Consider the following 21,023-nt stretch of genomic DNA (forward strand, 5'->3'; position numbering starts at 1 on the left):
AGGATGCAGCATACCGGCCCAAAGGAAATGGAATTGCCCAGCCCTTGTGGGTTGTCCATAAAGGTCAGTTGTGCGAACAAGAACCATGTGCGCGGTGTTCTTCAAGGATCTTTATACGGGCCACTTTTATTTAGTTTTCAAATGTTTCTCCTTGCTCAAAACATGGATCATCATGCATGTAACAGTTTAGTGCAGCCACTGAGTCAGGCATCACATATTATCAATCAGTCAATGAGTTAGAATTTCCTCTAAGTCATTTAGGGCTGAAAAAATTTATCTGATTAATCGGGATTAATCGATTTAGTTAACTGTCAACTAATTTAGTAATTGATTCATCTTTAACTGGAGTGTAGAGACTCTAACACATGCCCTCAACTGACAGAGAAACCCAATTAGAGCAGTAATTATACAAAAAAAAAACAAAATATAAAGATATTTTGCATTTAAGGTAAAAAGTTATCATCCATCAATATGCTCTATCTAGAACTGCTAGTTTCACCTGGTTTTATTCTGTAACAAATCCTCTTTAAGGAACCTTTTCCTATCTGATTATTAATCGATTAATTGAAAAAAATAATCAATGGAATACTCAATTAGCAAAATAATCGTTAGTTGCAGCCATAAAGTCAGTACAGAAGAGATAGAAGTCAGTTTTTGGTCCAGGTTTACAATTTAACCGGACTTAACAAAACAATAAAAAACATAGTATGCAAAAAGTTTGGTGTTATTCAAGATTTTTACAACTACATCAGATTTATCATTAAATCCACAATGGAATAAACTTCTTTTTTCTTAAATAGTAATTTTTTTCTATATCTCTGCACTTCATTCCTTGCAAAAAAGGGATCATAGCAATTTTCTTGTGTATAAATGGTATTATACAAACAAACATGCTTTGCCTTACCAGAGCCCCCCCACACCTCTTAACCCGTCCTTCCTCCTGCCTCTCCATCTCTCTGTAACCCCTGTAACCCCACTTCCTTACTCTCTGCTGTGCCCCCTCTTTTCCTCTCTCCTTCCTTCATTTTCTCCTCATCCTCTGCCAGTGAGCCTCGGGCTTCCATACTCCACTGCCCTGTGAATGCAAATCCAATGACTCTAAAGTGGAAACACACGACTGAATAAGATTTTGCCATGAATATTTCATATCTTTTTAAACATACCCAGAGAAGAGAAACTGCGAGGCTGAGTGCTTTACAATGAGTTTTGCTGTGGCACTTCATATGAGGGACATTGTGCTTGTATTGGTGTCAGGGCCACAAGTTATGATGTCATCGGTTAAAGTTAATGATACGAGAACGGCAGGGGTCGTAGGCCATGTTTCCAGTGGTGCCCACATACAGAGGGAGAAAGAGATAGCAGGACCCTGATCTGTCTTCATTATCCCCCCACTCTGCTGTCTCCCAGACACAATGATCATAAATCTCAGCCCCAAGCACACTTCACTGACACTGAAACACAAACACTAGTAACCTCTGACCTTCTCACTGCTACTGCCCGTGCACACTCATCCATGCACGCCAAACACATCTTACTGCTGCAGCCGTGCATACTGGAGAATGACAGCAGTTCTCCCTTACTGTCTTACCGTCAACGTCAGTGCAGCAAGGACACTGCACCCAAACACAAATATAACAACTTTCATACACCTGATTTAACATTTTGGCACAGATATACTGTCTTAGCCTGGGGGGCCCCACAGCGAGTTGCAATCCACACCTCACTGTTATATCACTCTTGTGCTGGGTTAGTTTTTGAACTAAAGCCGTATTTACCTTCTTGTTTCCTATTACACAACTGCTGATTTAGCACTGCTATGTAAACAGTTAAGGGATTTCTATTAGCCTTAGTGACCTTATAAGCAGCACAAATCAAATGTAAACCAGATAAGAATCAGCTGGAGGGCTTTTTTTCTCCCCATATGGCTCTGATCTGTTCTTCCTGAATCTAAGGTTCAAGCCAGAAGGCAACAGTGCTTAATGCTGCTTATTCAGTTTTTTTCAACCTGATTTTGTCCTGTCATATCCACACAAAAAATATTCACAGGGGCTGTTAAGTTAGAGGCTGTAACAGCCTTTAAGATAAAACAACAAATAAGAGTACGATGAAAGACTTGTTTTTGTTTGTGGAAACTTGGACTCATCAAAGAAAAAATGTCATTTTGGGCTTTTACTGGCTGAAATGTTTTTGTTTTTTCCTTAAGCTGAAGGGCACACGAGTTGAAATCTGTTGCTGATTTACTTTAATTTGAATAGTATGACGACTGAACAGACAGGCCCAAATATTTGGTTACATGCTGCTAAACAGGCTGTAAGAGAATGTTCACTCTTTTCGGAGCCATCGGAACTTATGAGTTATTTTTCTGGTTTGATGTTTTAGCTCTTTCTAGATTGAGTCAGCAGCATTCATTTCAACAGATAGGGTTTTTCATTGACAGTGTTACACCTGAGGTGTTGTGTGTTGGTACACTAGTGCTCCAGTTGCTTTCAGTTCAATGAACAGAATATAATTCAACTTTATTGTCATTACCCTGTCACACATAGAAAGCAATGAAATGAACTCTCTGCATTTAACCCATCCCTTTGGGGAGCAGGGGGCTGCCATTGTGGGTGCCCAGGGAGCAGTGTGGGTCTTGCTCAGGGTCTTGCTCAGGGACCCACACTGGCAGTGGGAGTGGTGCTTGAACTCAGAACCTCTGGGACCCAAGCTCAATGTCCTTACCACTAGGCCACCACTCCCCATTGCAGTCTTGACCGTTTGTTATTAGTGGATTGTTCTTCAATATCATCACCAATTCCCTCTCATTTTTTGTGATGTGTTTGTTTGGGTGACTTGGACCTGGAGACATTGGTGACACATCTAAATGACTTGCATTTAAACCAAATTTTCTGAACAGATAATCTTGCAATATGTATTTGTTTCTTTACAAATTTTTTCAAAAGACTTCCTCAACTTTTGTTATCCTAATATTTCCCTTGTTATTTCTTTATTATTTGCATTTTTCTTTCGTTCTTAAGTGTTGGCCATTTCAGTCAACAAAATCCTTCCTATGTTGATAGCAGAAAATCTCAGCTATTGTTGGTTATCATCCCTAATTACTAGTTAATCAGTTTTGTGAAGTTAGCGTTGCAGACCCCTTTGCTTCTCTCTTTGGAAAAATAGGAGTAATAGGGCATTCACCAAAAAGTAGACTATATTAGGCTGAGTTGTCTCACATCCAAACACAATATTTGTTAGTAATTTTTGTGAAAATAAAATCTTGTTAATGCCCTAAGAAGTAATTGTTTTTGGCTAGCTCTTTGCATTGGTTATAGTCAAAATTCACAATCAGTTCAAAATTATGTTACCGTTTTTTCAGATACTAAACATATGCTGCCTGCATCCTCACCAAAACAAAAAAAGTGGAGCACATCATCCCAGTGTTAAAATCATTACACTGGCTAGACTTAAAATACTTATATTGGTCTATAAATCACTGAAAGATTTAGCTCCATAATACACAACCTATAACCCCTTTAAAGCTTTAAAGGTTCTCGATTGAAAGCTTAGCAGCAGAATTAAAATGACCTGTAAAAAGCCAAGCAACAGGGAATAAATTACAAGAGCTGTAAATTCCGTACGTAGGAAAAATAATATTAACAAAAAAAAAAAAATAATTCCATCCGAAAACAGTCAATAAAGCTACTGATGGAGGCAAGAGGTGCAACATATGATGGAAATACTTAATAGGAGTTCAAGATCAACCAAAATGACGTCTCCTTTTAATACACAAACACCTGTGTACTATACATCTTCATACCATTTTTCCCATCTCTTCATCACACTCTCCATCTCTAAAATATTGATGGCAACTCAGATTTAATGAGGTCAGACAGATCCAAAGCCAGTTATTCTACATATAGTGTCATAACAAAGCCAAGGGGGTGCAATGGAGTCAAATGAAAGCAAGTCTTACTGTTAAAGAAGTTTGGCTGGACTTTCCATCCATTTTCTGTTCCAGATGTTATTTCAATAGAAGCTTGATCTGTGGCTTTTCTTTTTTTTGATGAAATGACAAAAACAATTAAGCCAGTGACCTCTAGATGATGAAATGTCAGCAAGTATTGACAAATAGAATAACATTTTTATTTATAATTGCAGGGTTGCATAGTATATAATGATTTAGCCTAATAAAATGGACAGTTTACCTATTTAGTGAAAAACTAGGTTTGTACCATAGAGAAGAGTAGAAATAGGAGAAATATGGGGAATGTGACATTTTCTCCTAAGTCACTCAGACAAAGGAGTTAAGTACGAAATTCTTCGTATGAACGGTTCTTGCGTGAGGCCCATTGCTTTTTAAACCTATATAGCCCCAACCAAATAGTCAGACATTATTATGTTTGCATAGACAAGGTTACTATGCAGACCTTGTGTATGCCACAGTATTTAAAGTAATCTTTATCCCCTATCAAATGGCCCAAACTTTAGATTGAAATATATTTTGATTATCTGTGTGTTTACTTTAAATAACCATTTGGCAACACTTTCCCATTTGAACACCCAGTTGTGTTTAAGTTTTGCTTGGCTGTTCAAAGTTTTAATATAGAGTCCTTTCTCATTTACCCGTCTCATTAATGCACCTGAACTATTGACTACAACATATTCCACATCATGGTCATACCACCACCTTGCTTAATAGCTGGTCAAGATTGCTTCAGTTTGAAAGGCTGACATTAACTCCTCCATTTTTTTATTTTTTTAAAGCTGTTTAAGGTCCACCTGCAACTGTTTTTCACTATCCATAAAACAAGGTCAAACATAGCGATGGTTTATAATTTTTTTTCTAGATCTCTGAAGGAGGATTGAGTTTTATTCATTTTTGAAAAACGGCAACAAAAACGTTTACAGCGGTTTAAACACATCAGATTCCATTTAAATTTCCACTAAACATGGAGGACTCCACCAGCAAGAGAATGATTCGGGACACAGACATGTTCTCTCCTCACCCCCGTTTGGCGTGTATCCTTGGGAACTATCTAATTTCACCTTTCCAACGACCTATTGAAGGTTTTTGGTCAATGTTGAGTAGTGATGCAATTTCTATGCAAAACAGAGGTTATAAAACTGGCAGTCATGGTTTGCCTTAGTCACTGTTTTGGTACATTGGTTAAATGCCATGAGAAAAGGCTATGTGCTATGCAGGAGGAGTCCTACCGTTATATTATCAGTTCAATCTGAAAAACTCACACAAAGAGAAAAGACAATTAGGAGGAATATATTGATACAATTACTTGTCTTTGGCACTCAGACCTTGGCAGGAAACATAGCGCTTAATTTTGATAGATATGCATGAACAGGGGCAAAGAATGGGTCTGTTTCGCCCCCCGGGCCTGGTGGTGGAGTTGAGATAGAGAAGTTGGTCAGTCTGTATACTGCTGGTTAGTGAGATGGTATACTGAGCATAATGGGGAGATCCAGTGGATTGCGTGAGCTGATACTAGAGCTTCACTCAGGTACCTGGAATATGGAAGTCCAGTTGGATAACACAAGTTCAGAGAACCTGTCCGTGATGAGCAAGCATGAAGCAACAGTGGAGAGGAAAAACTCCTCGTTGGGAAGAAACCTCTGGCAGAACCAGGCTCAACATGGCAGTCTTCTGCCGGAGCGGTTGAGATGAGACAGGGAACGCAGTAAGAGTCCAACAGGAACGACATCAGATGAAACTTTAGCTACGATGTTGGAGGAGGGGCTGGAGGTGGGTTGAGACGGTGTCATCTGAATGATGTCACACAGCGCATCTGCCGTCTGCGAACAGGAGTAGACAGTGTGGATCGCAGGCCTTTTAAGATGAACTTTGGATGCCGATTGGCTTTCATGGAGGTGTGGTTCAAAGCTAATTGGCTGTCGCAGGTGGATATAGGAGAGCAATGAGTTTCTTCAGTTGAACTTCCACCTAGGCTCCATTTATAATAAAGATAATTTGAGGTGTTTCCTGAATTTCAAAATTATTTATCACGCGGTTTTGTACTGCTTGTTTAGAATAAAACTTCATATGAGAAGAAAATATTTTTTCTTTCTTTAATCACATGTTAATCAAATATACTAACCATATAACCATATAAAAACCAAAAAAATATTTATCTCTACCTTTATGCTGATGAAGATTCTCAGTCATCCAGGTCATAGTCATTCCGTAAAAAAATAAATAAAAAAGTAAAATCCACAGGACTTGATTTCCAAGATTTAAAGACGTTTCGCCACCTCTCCAGGAAGCTTTCTCAATTCAAATGTCTGGATCCGCAGTGAGTTTGAGTCTTATATAGACAATGCCTTGTATCACTTGGTAACATGCAAATGGTAACTGATGAATGGGTCGTTTGGTTCCATCGTTAGCCTGTAATATCTGAAACCTGTCTACCTTTACAAAGGCAGTGGGAGTTCTCATTTAGACCTGATAACCATGGAGCTCTTCTCAATTTTAAAGGTTTTGAGTTGTGTATTTTCAGGTGAGCATTGCTTCCATAACCCTCATAGCTTTACAACAATTATTATTATTTTTTGTCTTGTCCATATAGATGTTCTCCTGCAGGTATGTTCATGTTACAGTAATAATGCATCAAAGTTGGCCAAACAACGGCGTAATATTGACATTGCAGGGTCATTTTGCAGATCTATTAAGAAATGTAAGATTGTATGTGCTGTGACTCTGTACCTTAGAAAGGTGAAAGTGTCTGCCAACGTGCCAGTTGAGGTGTGCCTACCCCTCCCAGCTTTGAGGTTTGAGGTGCTTCTCCCCTATAACCAAAACAAGCTGAGAAACATTACGTTGGGAAAAACAAGGGAACACGCCCAGAACCACAAACACATAAACACAGATCTGAAACATGTGATCTCATATGGAAAGAGAGGGGGCACATTCTGGGGCACACCCAGATCCGTCGCTGCTGCTTCTTCTGCTGCTGCACGGCTCTGCCACCTCACACGGGACTTCCCTGTTGCTGATGTGCCAACTCCACTGGTTTCATTTTAAGAGATGCTGGGTTTTAGTCACAGATGCGTGACTTTGGGGAGATAAACTTGACTTTTAGGAAGTGTTTGGCAGGATGTTAGCAAATATGTATGTGCAGAAAAATGCTATCTGTGAAAGCCAAATTCTGGTTTTCATTTTATCTCCATCTAGTCCATATTGGATTTTTTTTTCTTTGTCGCATCTCATATTACTTTTCTCCTATCCATTCCTAATGGGATTTGATATGTTTCTGTAAAAACATTGCCTCCAGTTTGCAACAGGAGGCATAATGCAGGAATCCAGGAAGAAAACGGTTTCTAAGGACATTTAAAGGTGAAAAACATCAAAGTTCCTGAAAGAGAGAACAAAAAAAAAAAAAAAATGTACTGGCTTTCAATTAAAACAGCATGTGTGCTAAATCAAAACAACATGAAGTAGATGCTCTGCATTGTTCAGGATAGTAAAACTTCCACTCCTAATAAACCTTGCTTACTTCACTTATTGATGAAACAAGAATGATCTAATGGCACAACCCAGCTCTGCGTTTCAACATGTAACGGTTTGTAGGCAAAATGACTCCTTGGCCAAGACATGGAAGAATAATTCAACCATGAGACAAAGAAGACAGAGAGAATTAAAAACAGAGACTTAAGCTCCCTGGGCCTTTTTCTTCCCTCCAGGCGTTTTGTGGCTTGTGAAAAAAAAAAAAGGGAGAGAAAGAAATATAAATTTGAGAGTCACGTGACAAAGATAAAAGGCTTTATAATCACAGTGTAATTATTTCTTAGTAAGAGAGTTGGTGAGTGTGAGTCCTGTGTTAGGGTAGTGAAAGAGTGATTTTAAGAGGTAGCGACTCAGGGAAGGAGGAGGAGGGAGGAGGAGGAGAGAGCAGGAGGGGGAGTGCTTGACGGAGTTGGAGGCTCACTGCCGCTCTGTCTTTGCCGCTGAAGGGACGCTGTTAAATGTGCACTCGTCTTTTTATCTCTTTCATAGGCTCAAGCTGCTCATCAGACCTTTTTCCTCCGCTACGACTTCATCAGATCACCTCCATCACCGCCGTACGAGAGCCTGGGAGAAACTTGAATACAAGTTTGAGGTGAAGCAAGAACTTAAATCTGTTTATTTTTATTTGTTGCTAAAAAGATGTTTTTGGTTACGGTAGGGATGAAGTATGTTTGAGATCATTAATCATGCTCCAGATTTTCTAAACTGTCCAAACACACACATTTGTTTACCTTCTGTCCTTTAGTTTGTTTTCTTCTAGTTTTTTTCTCCTCCATGAGTGTGAGTGTGACAAAAGTTTATGTGAGAACCACCTCGACCATGTGTGCGCCTGCATGTGTGTGTGCATATGTGCTTATTAGTGAGTGTTACCCAGGGTCCTTTGGAGCTCTTTATTATTAGCATATGTGTTAGTGTGTACATGTTTGCATGTGTTTGATGTGTATTTGAGTCACCACTCTTCGACCCATTCCTTTTTCTCACTTTTATAAGTAGCATATGAAGACTTGGCAGAGGAAGACATTGTTTTCCATGTTTTTAAACAGCACCGGCTGATTTCTGCAGAGCGAGGTGTGTCTGGGCCTCAGTTTACTTGGAAGTTTATTCATTGTGTTCTCATAGTTTACCAGCAGGAAGATTATTTAATGATGCTGGCGTATGCGGTTGATTAACAGGTTCTGCTTGTTGCAGCCTTTTGCATGTGGATGACAGGTAGGCCATCCGCACTTGCCTTCAGAGTAGCTTTTCCTGGTCGGTGCTTTGATTTATTGCTCCTGAATCGACAGGTCATGAGGCAGACCGTTGTTTCAACTTTTGCACCTGCTATCCAACCCTTATTTCTCCCTGGTGGGTCTGATGTAGATGCAACATAACGCAAACAGACCCAGCAAGAGGAATCTTTTTTTGCCCTCTGTTGTCATCTGGACTGGAAGAAGAGCTTTTATATGAAGCGAGGAAATATCACTGCCCTCTCCTCCAATTAACACGAAGGGTCAAGCCAAACAACATGTGCCCAACATTCCAACTTTACCTCTATTTCAAACTATATTAGAGGCAGTTTTTTTTATGTTCCTGATGTGTGTCCCCTCATATTTATTTCAAGCTTTAATGTCCCTCTTGCGATTTCTCTGTACACATTTTAACCACTCACTGTTTCCATAAACGATGTCGCCAATATTGCCAATATTAGATGGACATCTCTGAAACACATCTTGTCGTGAAGTTGTCAAAGCCGTGTAACGACAGTTGGACTACACAAAAGTTTGTGTTGCAAAATCTGCTAACAGGCTTGTCTTTGTAGAGCGGCTCAGTCTGCGGTAAATCAGGGAGTTGTTGATACCTGTCTCTTTCTGGAATTTCTATAGCAATTAAGGACGAGCAGAAGGAGAGGGAGGGGTGAGCCAGGTGATATTCAAGGGGCATCTGGTGGGAGGAGTCAGCCACACCACACTATAATTAAGGAAACTATTTCCATTTGCTCTGCCTATTTTTGCAGGTGTGCTTTTCTGTTGCTGAGGACATACATTTTCGTTCAGCTCTCTAGCTCCCTTTAAAAGAAACTTAAACAAATATGAACTTGTGTTAGATGGTGTTGTGGTGCAGGTTGCGCTTTCAGGCTTGTGTGTGTCTTTGGGCCTGCTTGGGCTGCTTTTACTCTTGCGGCTGGAGATGGTGGTGGTGGTGAAACCCATCCATTATGCCCTCTTTGATACAGAGAAAGGATTGTTTCCCACCTTCTTTGATTCCAATGTGGGAAACACCTTCATAGTTGCCTGTATGAGCCATTCAGAAACTAATTTAGTCACTTCAGACTCTTCCACTTCTAACAAGCAATATTTACATTGATATGATTCAAAATTTCTGCTTTAGGTGTGATATGGAATTCTTAATGTAAAGGAAATACTGTCAAATATTAATGTATTTTTTTATGTTACTTGAAACAGAACACAAAGATATTCATCTTGCTGCCACATTAAGATAATGTACTGATTAATGCTGACATATTATTGTTTTTTTTAATAACCTTTTTAGTATTCATTAGATTTTGATTCATGGAATTAATGACAATTATTAATACTTAACCATTTTTAGGATTATGTTTATGCCATCATTTTTACTTGATTTTGCTTTTTTATTTTATCTTGTTTTGATAAAATAAGTGAATATCTACTGTAGAACATAATGTAAAAATAAATGATATCCCTTTGTAATGTTCTAATTTTTTTTAGTAATTTATTAGTGCGGCTCCCCCTACTTGCAGCAGTTGGTTACATCACAAACTAGTTTTGGCTTGTAAGAAACAGCAATTAATTTAAAACATCATGAATGTTGGTAGGATAGCAACAGGAAATTTATTTTCTGATGCAAAAATATTTTTCAAAAAACTTAAGCTCTCTCTTTTGTGCAAACACCTTGCAAACACAAATATAACTCTAAAATTACGTCTTACCCTTTTAAATAAGCTACATCAGTGCAGTAATTACATTAAGGAAGATGTCAAGCTCAAGGCCCGTCTCTGCAATTTATTTGACTCCCAGCATTCAAGAACAGCATATTATCTCATAAAGTAGAGGCCTATTCTCTTGTAAAGGTAAAAAAGCAACTAAAACTGCAAAATAAATGGGAATGAATTCATAATAAGAGAACATTGTGCTGTTTGTAAATGAAATGAGGAAATTAAAGATGTCATTTGTACAGCTAAAAATGACCCTTTTAAAAAACTTGATAGTGCCAAAGTGACCCTATATGAAAATTTGACAGCCATAAATTAAAGAGTAAAATCATTACTTTAATAGCAAAGATTTCATCTTTTTTATTTTTATTTTTCAAATATATTAATATTTAATTATGCTTTTATGGAAATAACACTTAAAAAAAAAACAGTAGTTTATTTGAACAATACAACTTCCCATCCTTGCAGGTATCTTTGGTAAAACAAATTTCAAGTTTGATAAAAGGCACTTTTTAAAACTTTGACAACAGGGCAGAATTTGCATCTTTTTAAAACAATTGGTATTAATTGACCGTGACCCTCATAACATCTCTTAGTTAAGTCTTTCAACATCCTTCTACAGATCATGGGAACAAGAAGCTGTTATATCTCTAAGTGTTTTATGACTTCTCATTCTTTCCATTGTACTCTCTGAAACTACAATAACAACAAGAATGATGTGACATTTTTAAGTTAAATGATTTATGGACAGCAAGAAAAATATTGCATAATCACACCTCTCAGTGGCAATCTTGAAACCAACTCTGTGAGACCGATGGTCTCCCCATGGTGCCTCTGTTTTATTGTTCCTATAAGCAAATATGTGTTTGTGGGATGGCAGGAAGCAGCAGATGTCAAACAGGTTTCAGGTGAAAGAATGCAGGTCTGTTTGGAAACACTGGACCGTCTGTCACTCTGCGTCTCACTCGGAGCCATTAGGTAGCCCTGCCTGTTGAAAGATTGGAAGCTGTCAGCTCTCGCATCAGATAGTAAGTGACGAGGATATTGTTTTCACTGCCAAAATACTGCTGACGCCAGCAAAGAGATCAGATAATGCTCTTGTGATCATGTTTCAGTATAAGCACTTTAATTTTTGTGTAAATCTCTGGTTCTCATAAATCTCTATGATGGCTGTGATGTGGGCTTTTTTTTTTTTTTTCAAAAAACGATGATGCCTCGCTTCATTAGGAAAATCCGTGAGTCTGTGAGCTCAGTTCGTAGGACACATGGACTGTGAAATCATTGTTTCACTGCTGTGCTAGCTTGACTTCATGTGCAAACCCAACTTAAACATACCCCTCTCTGTTTCAAACAGTTTCCTTCACAATGTCTCTGAGCATAAATCACTCGATGATGTTGACAGTTGGAAGACATGAGTTTGGAAGAACATGCACAGTTTTCTGTCAAAAAAAAAAAAAAAGTGAACAAAACTAGACAGTGCATTCCCCTGCCAGGATACATGGCATGGTTCATCTTTCTTCAGGCGATGAATTTACAGCTCAGCCCCTTTAGAAAGGCTTTAGAGTTGCTGCTCTGTGCAAATTGGACAGTTTTTTTTCCTTTCTATTTTCCATTTAGAAACTCTGTGGCTGTTTCAGCTTGAAACGTGGCAGAAAAACTTGTGAGCTCAATGAGAAACATGGCAGTCGCTCTCAGAGGATCCATGAATATCCACAGAAACCAAGATTAAAAGTTACTATTGTTTGGCGTTCCTCTTTGATGGGAATATGAATCATGCACGGATAAACAAAGCGGGGGATTTTACCGTACCTTTAATCCTGCTGGTATATGCTGGGTAATCACTTGTGGTTTGTTGCTCTGCCTAAAACCAAACGCCTGTCTAGGTGTTGGTGTGATGCAGAGCTTCCTGAGATGCTGTGATTTATTTGTTATGTTTGACTTCAGTTCTTCTTCTTGCCTGAGGGGGCCTCGCTCTGTCACAACGGTTTAGGCACAATTGCTATTTTTCCCGCTTAGGATTTTGTATCCTTTGTTTGACAGACTGTTGGTCTCTGGGAACACTTTTCCCCCTGCTCTGTATGCCTTTTATGCATCATTTTTCTTTCTGCGTCATCTTTTTTTTAAATGTTGAAATCCAAACTCTTGAACAAACAAGAGAATCCCATTCGCGCTGATCGTGCCCCATCTTGCAGCCCTGCCTCCAAATTGCCTTTCTGCTTGATTGTGTTAATTTTAAATGATACATGTCACGTACTGATTAAAAATTCGACAGATCGCCTCCAGTGCAACCGACTACTTCAATCTGATGAGCTGTTGTGGGGTATGATACTCTTTATAGAAACATGCAAAGTAAATTTAAACGGATCATTTTAGGCAAGGATGGAAAGTCCCTACAGAAACAAACTTACTCAATACTGGTTGTGGCGCTTTTTGCCTGCCTGCCTTCTTTGTGCCCCCTAGGCTTGTGGGGGAACGTAGAGGCCCTCAATGCCCATTTGGCCCTGCCTTAACAGGGGATGAGGTCACTCCAAATTCCCCCTGTCCACTTCTAGCCCCAGACGGGCCAGCTAAATGAGCCAGCCACAGGACCCGACATAAAACATAAATGACTCTATAAAAAGCTGCCAAGCTGATGTGACTCATTAAAAAACACTGGCGCCAACTCTTTTTATTAATTCATTATTGTGTTTGAGTGGCGTAAAGTCATGCAGTCTTCTTATTAACTGTCGCCCCTGTGTGTCCTAGCTCGTTATTTTTCGGTACCTGCCCTTTTTCACTTTCAGTCCTTGTTTGTTTTTGAGAATTTTAGTGTACAGTGCAGTTGTGGTTACTGGGTGGCACTTCTAGCTCATTTTCAATCAGAGGTTTGAGACTAATATAGCCTTTAAAAAACTGAGCTGCTGCTCTAATCTCCACTGTCAATAGTTATATATCACTCTTAATCTTCCCCTCCTGCTATTTTAAACATATATGATATAAAAGACCTGCCCAACTTTGCTGTTATGTTAGGTTTTTAATGATTGAACATTGAGACCAAATAAAGCTATTTCATATCTGTTTCTACCTCATGTTGCATTTTTCCTCTACTATCTACGTGCAAACACAAATAATCAAATAATCTGTTAGAAGAAAACATTAATAATAACCTGTTTGTATAAATGTGCCCACTCTTGATCTAATAGTTTGTTAAAACTCCTTTAAAATCTGATTACCCTCAAGTACAACACAGCTGTCCTAGTAGAGCCTTCAATAGATTTTCTTAGTTGCATCCTTAAGTTAATGCTGCAGTTATAGTAATGTTCTGATTGTACAAATATATCTGTCAATAAGGACACAAAAAATAGTATTGGAACTCAATAAGGACAGTAGTCAGAAATTATGGAAATAAGGTGCAGAAGGGAAAATAATAGCATTCAGGAACACTGAATAAGAATGTTTGGTTATAAGGGAGAATTTGTTTATATCCACTGTATATAATGGATATTTAAAAAAATAATTTAATGAACTTTCTAAAAATTAAACAGTCAGAAAACAGAGGGAAGGGGGAAGAATGGTATCAAAGGTCCCAAGGTCAGGAATTGAAGCACCACTTAAAGCAAAATGCTACTGTCTTAGTAACACCTTATGGCAAAAAGTGAAATAGGTCAGCAGAGAACTTCTAAAGAGAATTGCATCGTTTAAAGGTATCAGTCAGGAAACGGGCGCAGAAATAATTTCGAATCATTCGCTGAAAAGGAAGACAATCATTATGTGTAGAAAATATGCAACAATAACAAAACCAATGAAAAAACAAGAAAAAAAAATACTACTGGCAAGCACTGGTGGTGTAGGACACTGCTAGTACTTGTTTGTAATTGTGACAGCAATTACAAACGGGTGGTAACATGAAGCTTGGATAAATATCAGAAAAACGCTTCTAAAGTCTTGCTAGAATATTAAGATAACTATGCTAAGTGCTTGTGTGAAACATAACTTTACAAACATGGGCTGTACTTCAGCATGGTGGTTGCAGCATTATGGTTTGAAGAGAGGTTAGTTTAGCTTGAGCGTTTGGCACAAATCTCTCTGGTTTGTGTTATTGGAAACTGAAGAGGAGAGAAACTAAATTTTTGCCCAATAATAATCCCAAATATCCCAAATATATACATTCATTTTAATTTACTGGAATCAAGAGAAGAAAGAAGAGTTCATTCTATGGGACCACAGTAAATTTCTCAAATTTTCACACATTAAAGAAAACTGCTTATTTAACGGAGGCAGACATCTATATCTTCTGTATTGTGCTGTCTTATGAGCGCTGCTTTGAGTTCATGAAGCAGATCTCAAAATAGGCCAATAACTTGCAAAGGAAATCCAGTCTGTACATGCACACACACTCACACATCACACACATATATAATGAGCCTGGGTGCTATGGTGCTGGCACTTCTCTTTCTCTAGTATATACTTCTTCTCCCATTAGTCCCACTGTGAGATCTTTGCTGATGTTTTTGTGCCTTTGCTGCAAGATGGAACTGGTGCACGGGTTCATTCTTCAAGTTGTAAATGCAGGATAGAAAAAGAGGGAAGTGGAAGAGGGTAATCCAAGCAAGTTTAAGTGATGAGTTTGGAAGCAAGATATCCAGAAAGAAAGGCAGAAAAGGATAGTAGTGTGCGTTGGCAGGATTGGGGGGTGGGTGCCTGTCGGCGGCTGCTTCTTCCTGAAACGTGGCCACCCGAGCCTGCCTGGGCCCTGGATGCACATGTGGAACAGTTTACTGTAATGGAACTCTAAATTAGTGGTGGTTTGAAGCTGCCTGCAGCAGTAGGGTGTAATTAACTGGCTCTGTTGAAAGAGAGAGAGCCAGAAAGAGAGGCAGGGTGGGAGCCAAAGCCCTTGGAAAAAAAAAGGCATGGGGTGAGAAGTGTGTGTTTGTGTGTCTGTCAGGGCCGTGCAGAGACCACTAAAGGGGCAGGTGCTCAAAAAAAAAAGGGCACATCTTATCGCATTTTAGGACAGAATATTATCAAAGTCACATAGCTTTCAGAGTTTAATGAACAATGATAAATTACAAAATTGTGAGACATACAATCAAAGCTATGGGAAATCTCTACATAGAACATAGAACTATGCATATGTAAAATATTTTATTAGTAATTTCTTTCTGCAGGTCTATTTTGTTATAGGAAAGTATTACAATATTCAAACCTGCAATTTAGCCAAAGATGTAAATCAGAGCTGGACCACCAGACATATTTTGTCTTTACAGAATTAAACTGTTAAAAATGCATACAAGGGCACAATGCAACCTTTTAGTGTACTGTAATCTATAAAAAAGAATGTCTGCCTGGTTTGCTGTACTGAGAGTGGAGATGGAGACGGTCCATTCAGAAAAGCAGAGCTGCTGCATCAAACTTTAACTAGAACTGCAGAAAAAAAAGAACAAAACAAACATTTTATTAATGCATGTCCCCATGAGAAAAGCCTACTCTGTTTGTGTCTTAGTGTATTTTGTAAGTACCTATATACATTTTCTTCAATCTTTCCTCTTCGTTTTTTCTTGTCAGTTTCTCTTTTCTTTTTTTCCTCATTGTCTCATCTTTTCTGTGTTGAATGAAGGTCAATGTCTTATTTATTTCAGTCTCTTGCCTTTCTTTTTCCCCCAAACTAAATCCAAGATTATGATCCAAAAACATATTTACCGTCATGGTGATTTAACTGTTTAAAAACAAATTTCCAACTTTTAAGCATTTTTGCTATTTTTGTTCTCTTTTGTTCACAGCAGCAGTTTTCTGTTAGCCATGTCTTTAAAAATGTTAACCTCACTGTGAATGATTGGCACATCCTTCTCGATTGCCAACAAAAGAAGGTCTGACAACCGATCCTCCTTGCATAAGCTGCGCAGTTTTGTTTTCACCAGCTTCATACATTATATCTATCATATATCTATCACGGTAGTTCTGGATGAGTTCTCCTTTAAGATACATTTACCTAACGCTAGAATAAATGAAATGTACATCATGCAGCAAAGGAAATGAGAAAATCAGACATATATCCATTATGGAGATGATAGGTTTTTGACGGGCGATGTGCTCCTATTGCATAATACTGAAGAATGTCCTACTATCATTAACGACACAGGGAAGCTTTTTAGTTATCTTGCTTTGCTAGCAAAGTCATTAGCTAGCAGCTAGCTCATAGCACAAGAACAACAGCCTAATGTCTGTATGATAAAAATACTGAATCGATAGATAAGAACAGCTTTTCCTCACCTGGCTGTCTCCTCCCGCTCAGTAGTTCTTCAGAGAAAGGCGCGCCGCGTCCTATACTTTCCTCCGTTTAAACCGCTACTCTTTGCTAAAGTAGAGAAATTATACAATGTTCAAAGTTTTCCGTTGTCTGACAAGTAGGAAGCCTACTCCAGTATTTTCACCAAAAATTATGTTTTTTAATTCACAAAAAACTGTTCTGTAATCATTACAGAACAGTTTTTTGTGAATTAAAAAACATAATTTTCAATGTTAAAGACTAAAAGCACAGAGTAAACAGTGTTTTAGATCAAACAATACTGCATCATGCATGGGGCTCATTTGGTTTCACTTACATCTCTATTCAGGTTGACATTGGAGAGGCGGTGCAGACTGAAGACATAGCCATCCGTCCGATCATGGTTGATCTTGCTTAGGGCCAAATGAGCAGCGGCCACAGTGTAATGTGGAATATTCGCTACCTTTAGCTCCGCAGTTAGCCGCCTTGTCTGACTGTGCGAGAGGCAAGTGCGTCGTCACCGGCAAAAGGTCAAAGGTAACAACGTGACCGGAGGGCTTATTGTATTGTTTTTCTTGCCAAAAAAAAAGATAATAATAATAATTTCAGTACATGTGTCAAATAAAAAAAAAAAAAAAAAAAAAAAAAAAGGGACCAAAAGGGCACATTGGGTTCATGGAGCAAAAGGGGCAGGTGCTCAAGCCACCTTAGCCCCCCCCTCTGCACGTGCCTGGTGTCTGTGCCTGAGCTCGCACACACATATGATGTGTGGAGTTTTTTTTTGGATGCCTGATTGCATGTGTATGTGTTAGAAAGTGTGGAATGCATATGTGGAAAGCATTCCCAGTTTTTTTTTTCTTTTTCATTTGCCAGGCATGGCGCCACCCCTTAGTGCCCCCAAGTGCCCAGACCCCATCACTGTTCCTCTGTGGGTTTTTCAGTATTTTTTTTTTCCACTCAGTTCAGCAGTTCACCAGTTCAGCCTTAGATCTTTTCTCCCCCACCTCCCCCCTTTCATTTCTTTGTTTATACCGAATTCATTACCAAGATTTTTTCCCTGTCTTTTCTCCCAGATTCACAAGCCACAGCAGTCCCAAATTCCTTGGCTCTGCTCTTTTTCAAAGCCACATTTTAAAAAACAAGCTGATCACACCACCCACTCAAGGAATCACTCTGAGGAAAAAAAAAATACAAGTTCTATTTTTTTTCAGGATTTTTTTTTCTTTCCTTGTGCTGAAAGTCAACAGTGGGGGCATAAAGTGTGACTATGCCTACTGCGAGCAGTCAGAGTGATGAGCAGCTTGCAGGAGGTCAGAGCCAAAATGACTCTTTGAGACTGGAGCCTGACTTGAAGAGAAGATAGTTGGTAGTGACAGCACCAGTTAGCAATCAGTGGATCTCATTTTTCTCATCTATTGACCCCCCCCCCACCCGCCTTCTCACTCCGGACCCCGTGTCTGGGCCTCTGCTTCGGGGGAAAGAGGCAAAGAGGCAAGCTGCTGTACTAGGCTGGCAGCAGAAACAGAAGAGGTCTTTATAGAAGAGTTCTGGTGATTTAAATCATATGGCATAGCCTGGAATCACTGTAGAAGTCTGGAAACTCTTCACAGCTAAAGGAACAAGCGTTTTCTCTCTCTCTCTCATTCCTATTTATTTCTCCTTTCCAGTTGTCCTTGTTAAAACTTTTTTTCAAACGTCTCGGTTGCTTTTTCTCCTTCAGTCCTATTTTTTTTTATGTTTGCTCTCTGAGCCCCACTCATTTATTTATTTATTCCGCTTGCCTTTACCAGTTATAAGCTTTACACATTCACCATTTATCAGAGCTACACTAAAAAAATATCTAGAAACTAGTAAAAATGTCTTAAATCTAGTGTATTTAACCTTAATCTGAGCAGGTAAATAAGATGATTTGCCAATTTACTTATTTTAAATGTAAAGTGTCTCACTTACCTCCTCAATTCAAGAAAAACACACTTATTCTAAGAAAAAAAAATCACGTATTTAGAATTAAATTTTTTCCAGTGAAGACATTTCTTTTTTCAGTCTCACATGATGTGCATTGAAGTAAACTAGAGATTTTTATCCTCAGATTCATGCTAGATTTAATGAGTATTTTTTTTTTTTTTTTGAGGAAGTGACTTATTTCTTTGTTCTCTCTTCATCAGAAATCTGACAGGATAAGTCCTTCCAAGTGAACCCCCTGCTTTTCTTCAGAACCTCCCTGCTCACTCTGAGGACGAAGATTCAAGATCAGTGGAGGACTTTTTAAGGAGTGTTGAAGAGCCTTGAAGGCCTGCTGCGGACCCCTGGGTGCTCCGTCAACATGGCTACCAACAGGGAACAGCAGGTGGGTCACTTGACCGGCTTCCCACCTGCTGTCTACCCTTTCCCCTTCAACTCCATGAGAAGCCACTCCCCCTTTGACCTGCTAGCCAACAGCAGCCTTTTTGGGCGATTCGGGGCTGACCTGCCAAAGGAGATGGCTGCTCTCTGTAAGTCATTTTTCATCACTGTGTTTGTTTGACATTTATCATTTGCAAATATCACACAGTGTGGTGTCTTAAAAATGTATTCATACTCATTTTAAAATTCCAACATTGTTTCATTTCACAGCCACCAACTTTAATGTGTTTCATTAAAGGTTTAGTGGAGGATTTTCGCCAATTTTTGAAAAGACCCGCCCTCTCCTCTTTAAAAAAAATGCACATGCATAAACCTGTACCCTCTCCCGAGAGGAAACACCTATTAAACACATGCAAGAGCATACACAAGTCCATTTCTCCTTGTAGACGCTCTGTTTAAAAGTTGCTGTTTGCATCACTCATAGAATATTACTTTCCAAAAGAAGATTTGCAATGTTTCCACCATGTCAGACTCACCACCGGTAAGTTAAAATTTGGATGAGCACATAGGACGGCCCTACGTAAACATATCACCAGAATGATTGACAATTAGGAGGACCACTTATTTTGATGATCCACCTGGAAAAAGAACATCCTCCACTATACCTTTAAGTATAAGTATATATATACTAAGTACAGAAGGAGATTGATACATGGCTTTTTTAAAGTTTCTGTTCTTAAAAAAGTTAAAATTTGTTTTCAGCCCCAGTTACTCTGATAGCCGTAAATTAAATTCAGCGTGACCCACTTCACAAGACCTTTTATTGTTTTTATTGAAAATTATGTAAACATAAAGTAAAACGGAAAGGGTTAAAGTGGCAAAGTTTAAAGTACACCAGTGATATTTGTGGAGGAGCTGTAGAAACCCACAATTTTGGTACCAAATCTTCTAACAAGACAAATTGTAGCAATTACTACAATCTCACCTTAATGTAAAAGTGGCCTGACGAGAAACCGTTAATGCTATAAATCTAAGATTTATAGTTTCCTTATACCATGCAGAGGACAGAGCAAACATGTGGAAGATAGTCTATTCAGATTTCAAACCGTTTAACGTTTTATCCTTTACGCAAAGCACCTTGTTTGGAGAAAATTTAGGGTGAACAAAAGCGTGAAAATATCTATCCAAATGAAGACTAATCTTCATGAAAGAAAGCCAGCTAAAGCATCGTAAAATCCCAATGAAATAAATCAAAGTTTGAACATGAAACATGACAGAAGGTGAAGGGATATGGCTACTTTTACAAAGCACAGTTAATGAACGGCAAACTTAATTTTAGTCAAGTTCCAATAAGCCAGCTGGAAAATAGATTTGATACATCCATTTAAATTGGACTTTAATGTGTGTAGTTTTTGGTGAAATGGAAAATGTTTGGCCCTTTTTGTGATATAGGATGAGAGGTAGAAAAAAGGAGAGGGAGGAAGAAAGCATCTGCTTTCATCAATACAGTGATTACTGTGCTCCGGCGGTTTCCTTATATGCTTGGTGCTTGTAGATGATGTAGTTATGACCACACTCTCTGGCTTCAGCTTCACTGATGTGTGTGTTTTTGTGTGTAAGTGCGTGTGCTGTTCTGTAAGGCAGACAACCCACAAGTCTGAAACAGGAGACAAAACAACATTCTTTCTTTGTGAGGTGATGAATAATGGGCAACAACAAATATTTGAAAACGAGCCATATTGCAGTTCTTTATTCAGACCGAGATTACAACAACTTATTTGAAGAAGGAAAGGCGATCTGGAGGCAGGATTAAAGCACTATTTTTTGAGGCTCCTGTGATCTCAGGCTTGTAGTTTTCTATATGGACACAGGGGGGGCTGTTGTTCTCTAAAGTGCCAGACTGGTAGGATGTATGGCAAAAAATAAGCACAAAGAGGATATTGTTGGCCCCTCCGATTTCATTTCTGAGACATGCAAAACCAGCTAGA

The 21,023-nt window shown here is 38.8% G+C and overlaps 1 protein-coding gene across 1 annotated transcript in view; it reads left to right on the forward strand.

Annotated features, from left to right (window-relative positions):
- Positions 1-19,051: 19,051 nt before the first annotated feature.
- Positions 19,052-21,023, forward strand: part of LOC119785021 (retinoic acid receptor gamma-A) — a 40,321-nt gene continuing 38,349 nt past the window's right edge. The window contains exon 1 of the mRNA XM_038287401.1: positions 19,052-19,184. The gene's annotated coding sequence lies outside the window, so the exon portion shown is untranslated. The remainder of the gene's footprint in view (positions 19,185-21,023) is intronic.

Source organism: Cyprinodon tularosa, unplaced genomic scaffold (assembly GCF_016077235.1).
Source record: "Cyprinodon tularosa strain WSP-4 unplaced genomic scaffold, ASM1607723v1 ctg239, whole genome shotgun sequence".
Lineage (NCBI taxonomy): Eukaryota > Metazoa > Chordata > Actinopteri > Cyprinodontiformes > Cyprinodontidae > Cyprinodon > Cyprinodon tularosa.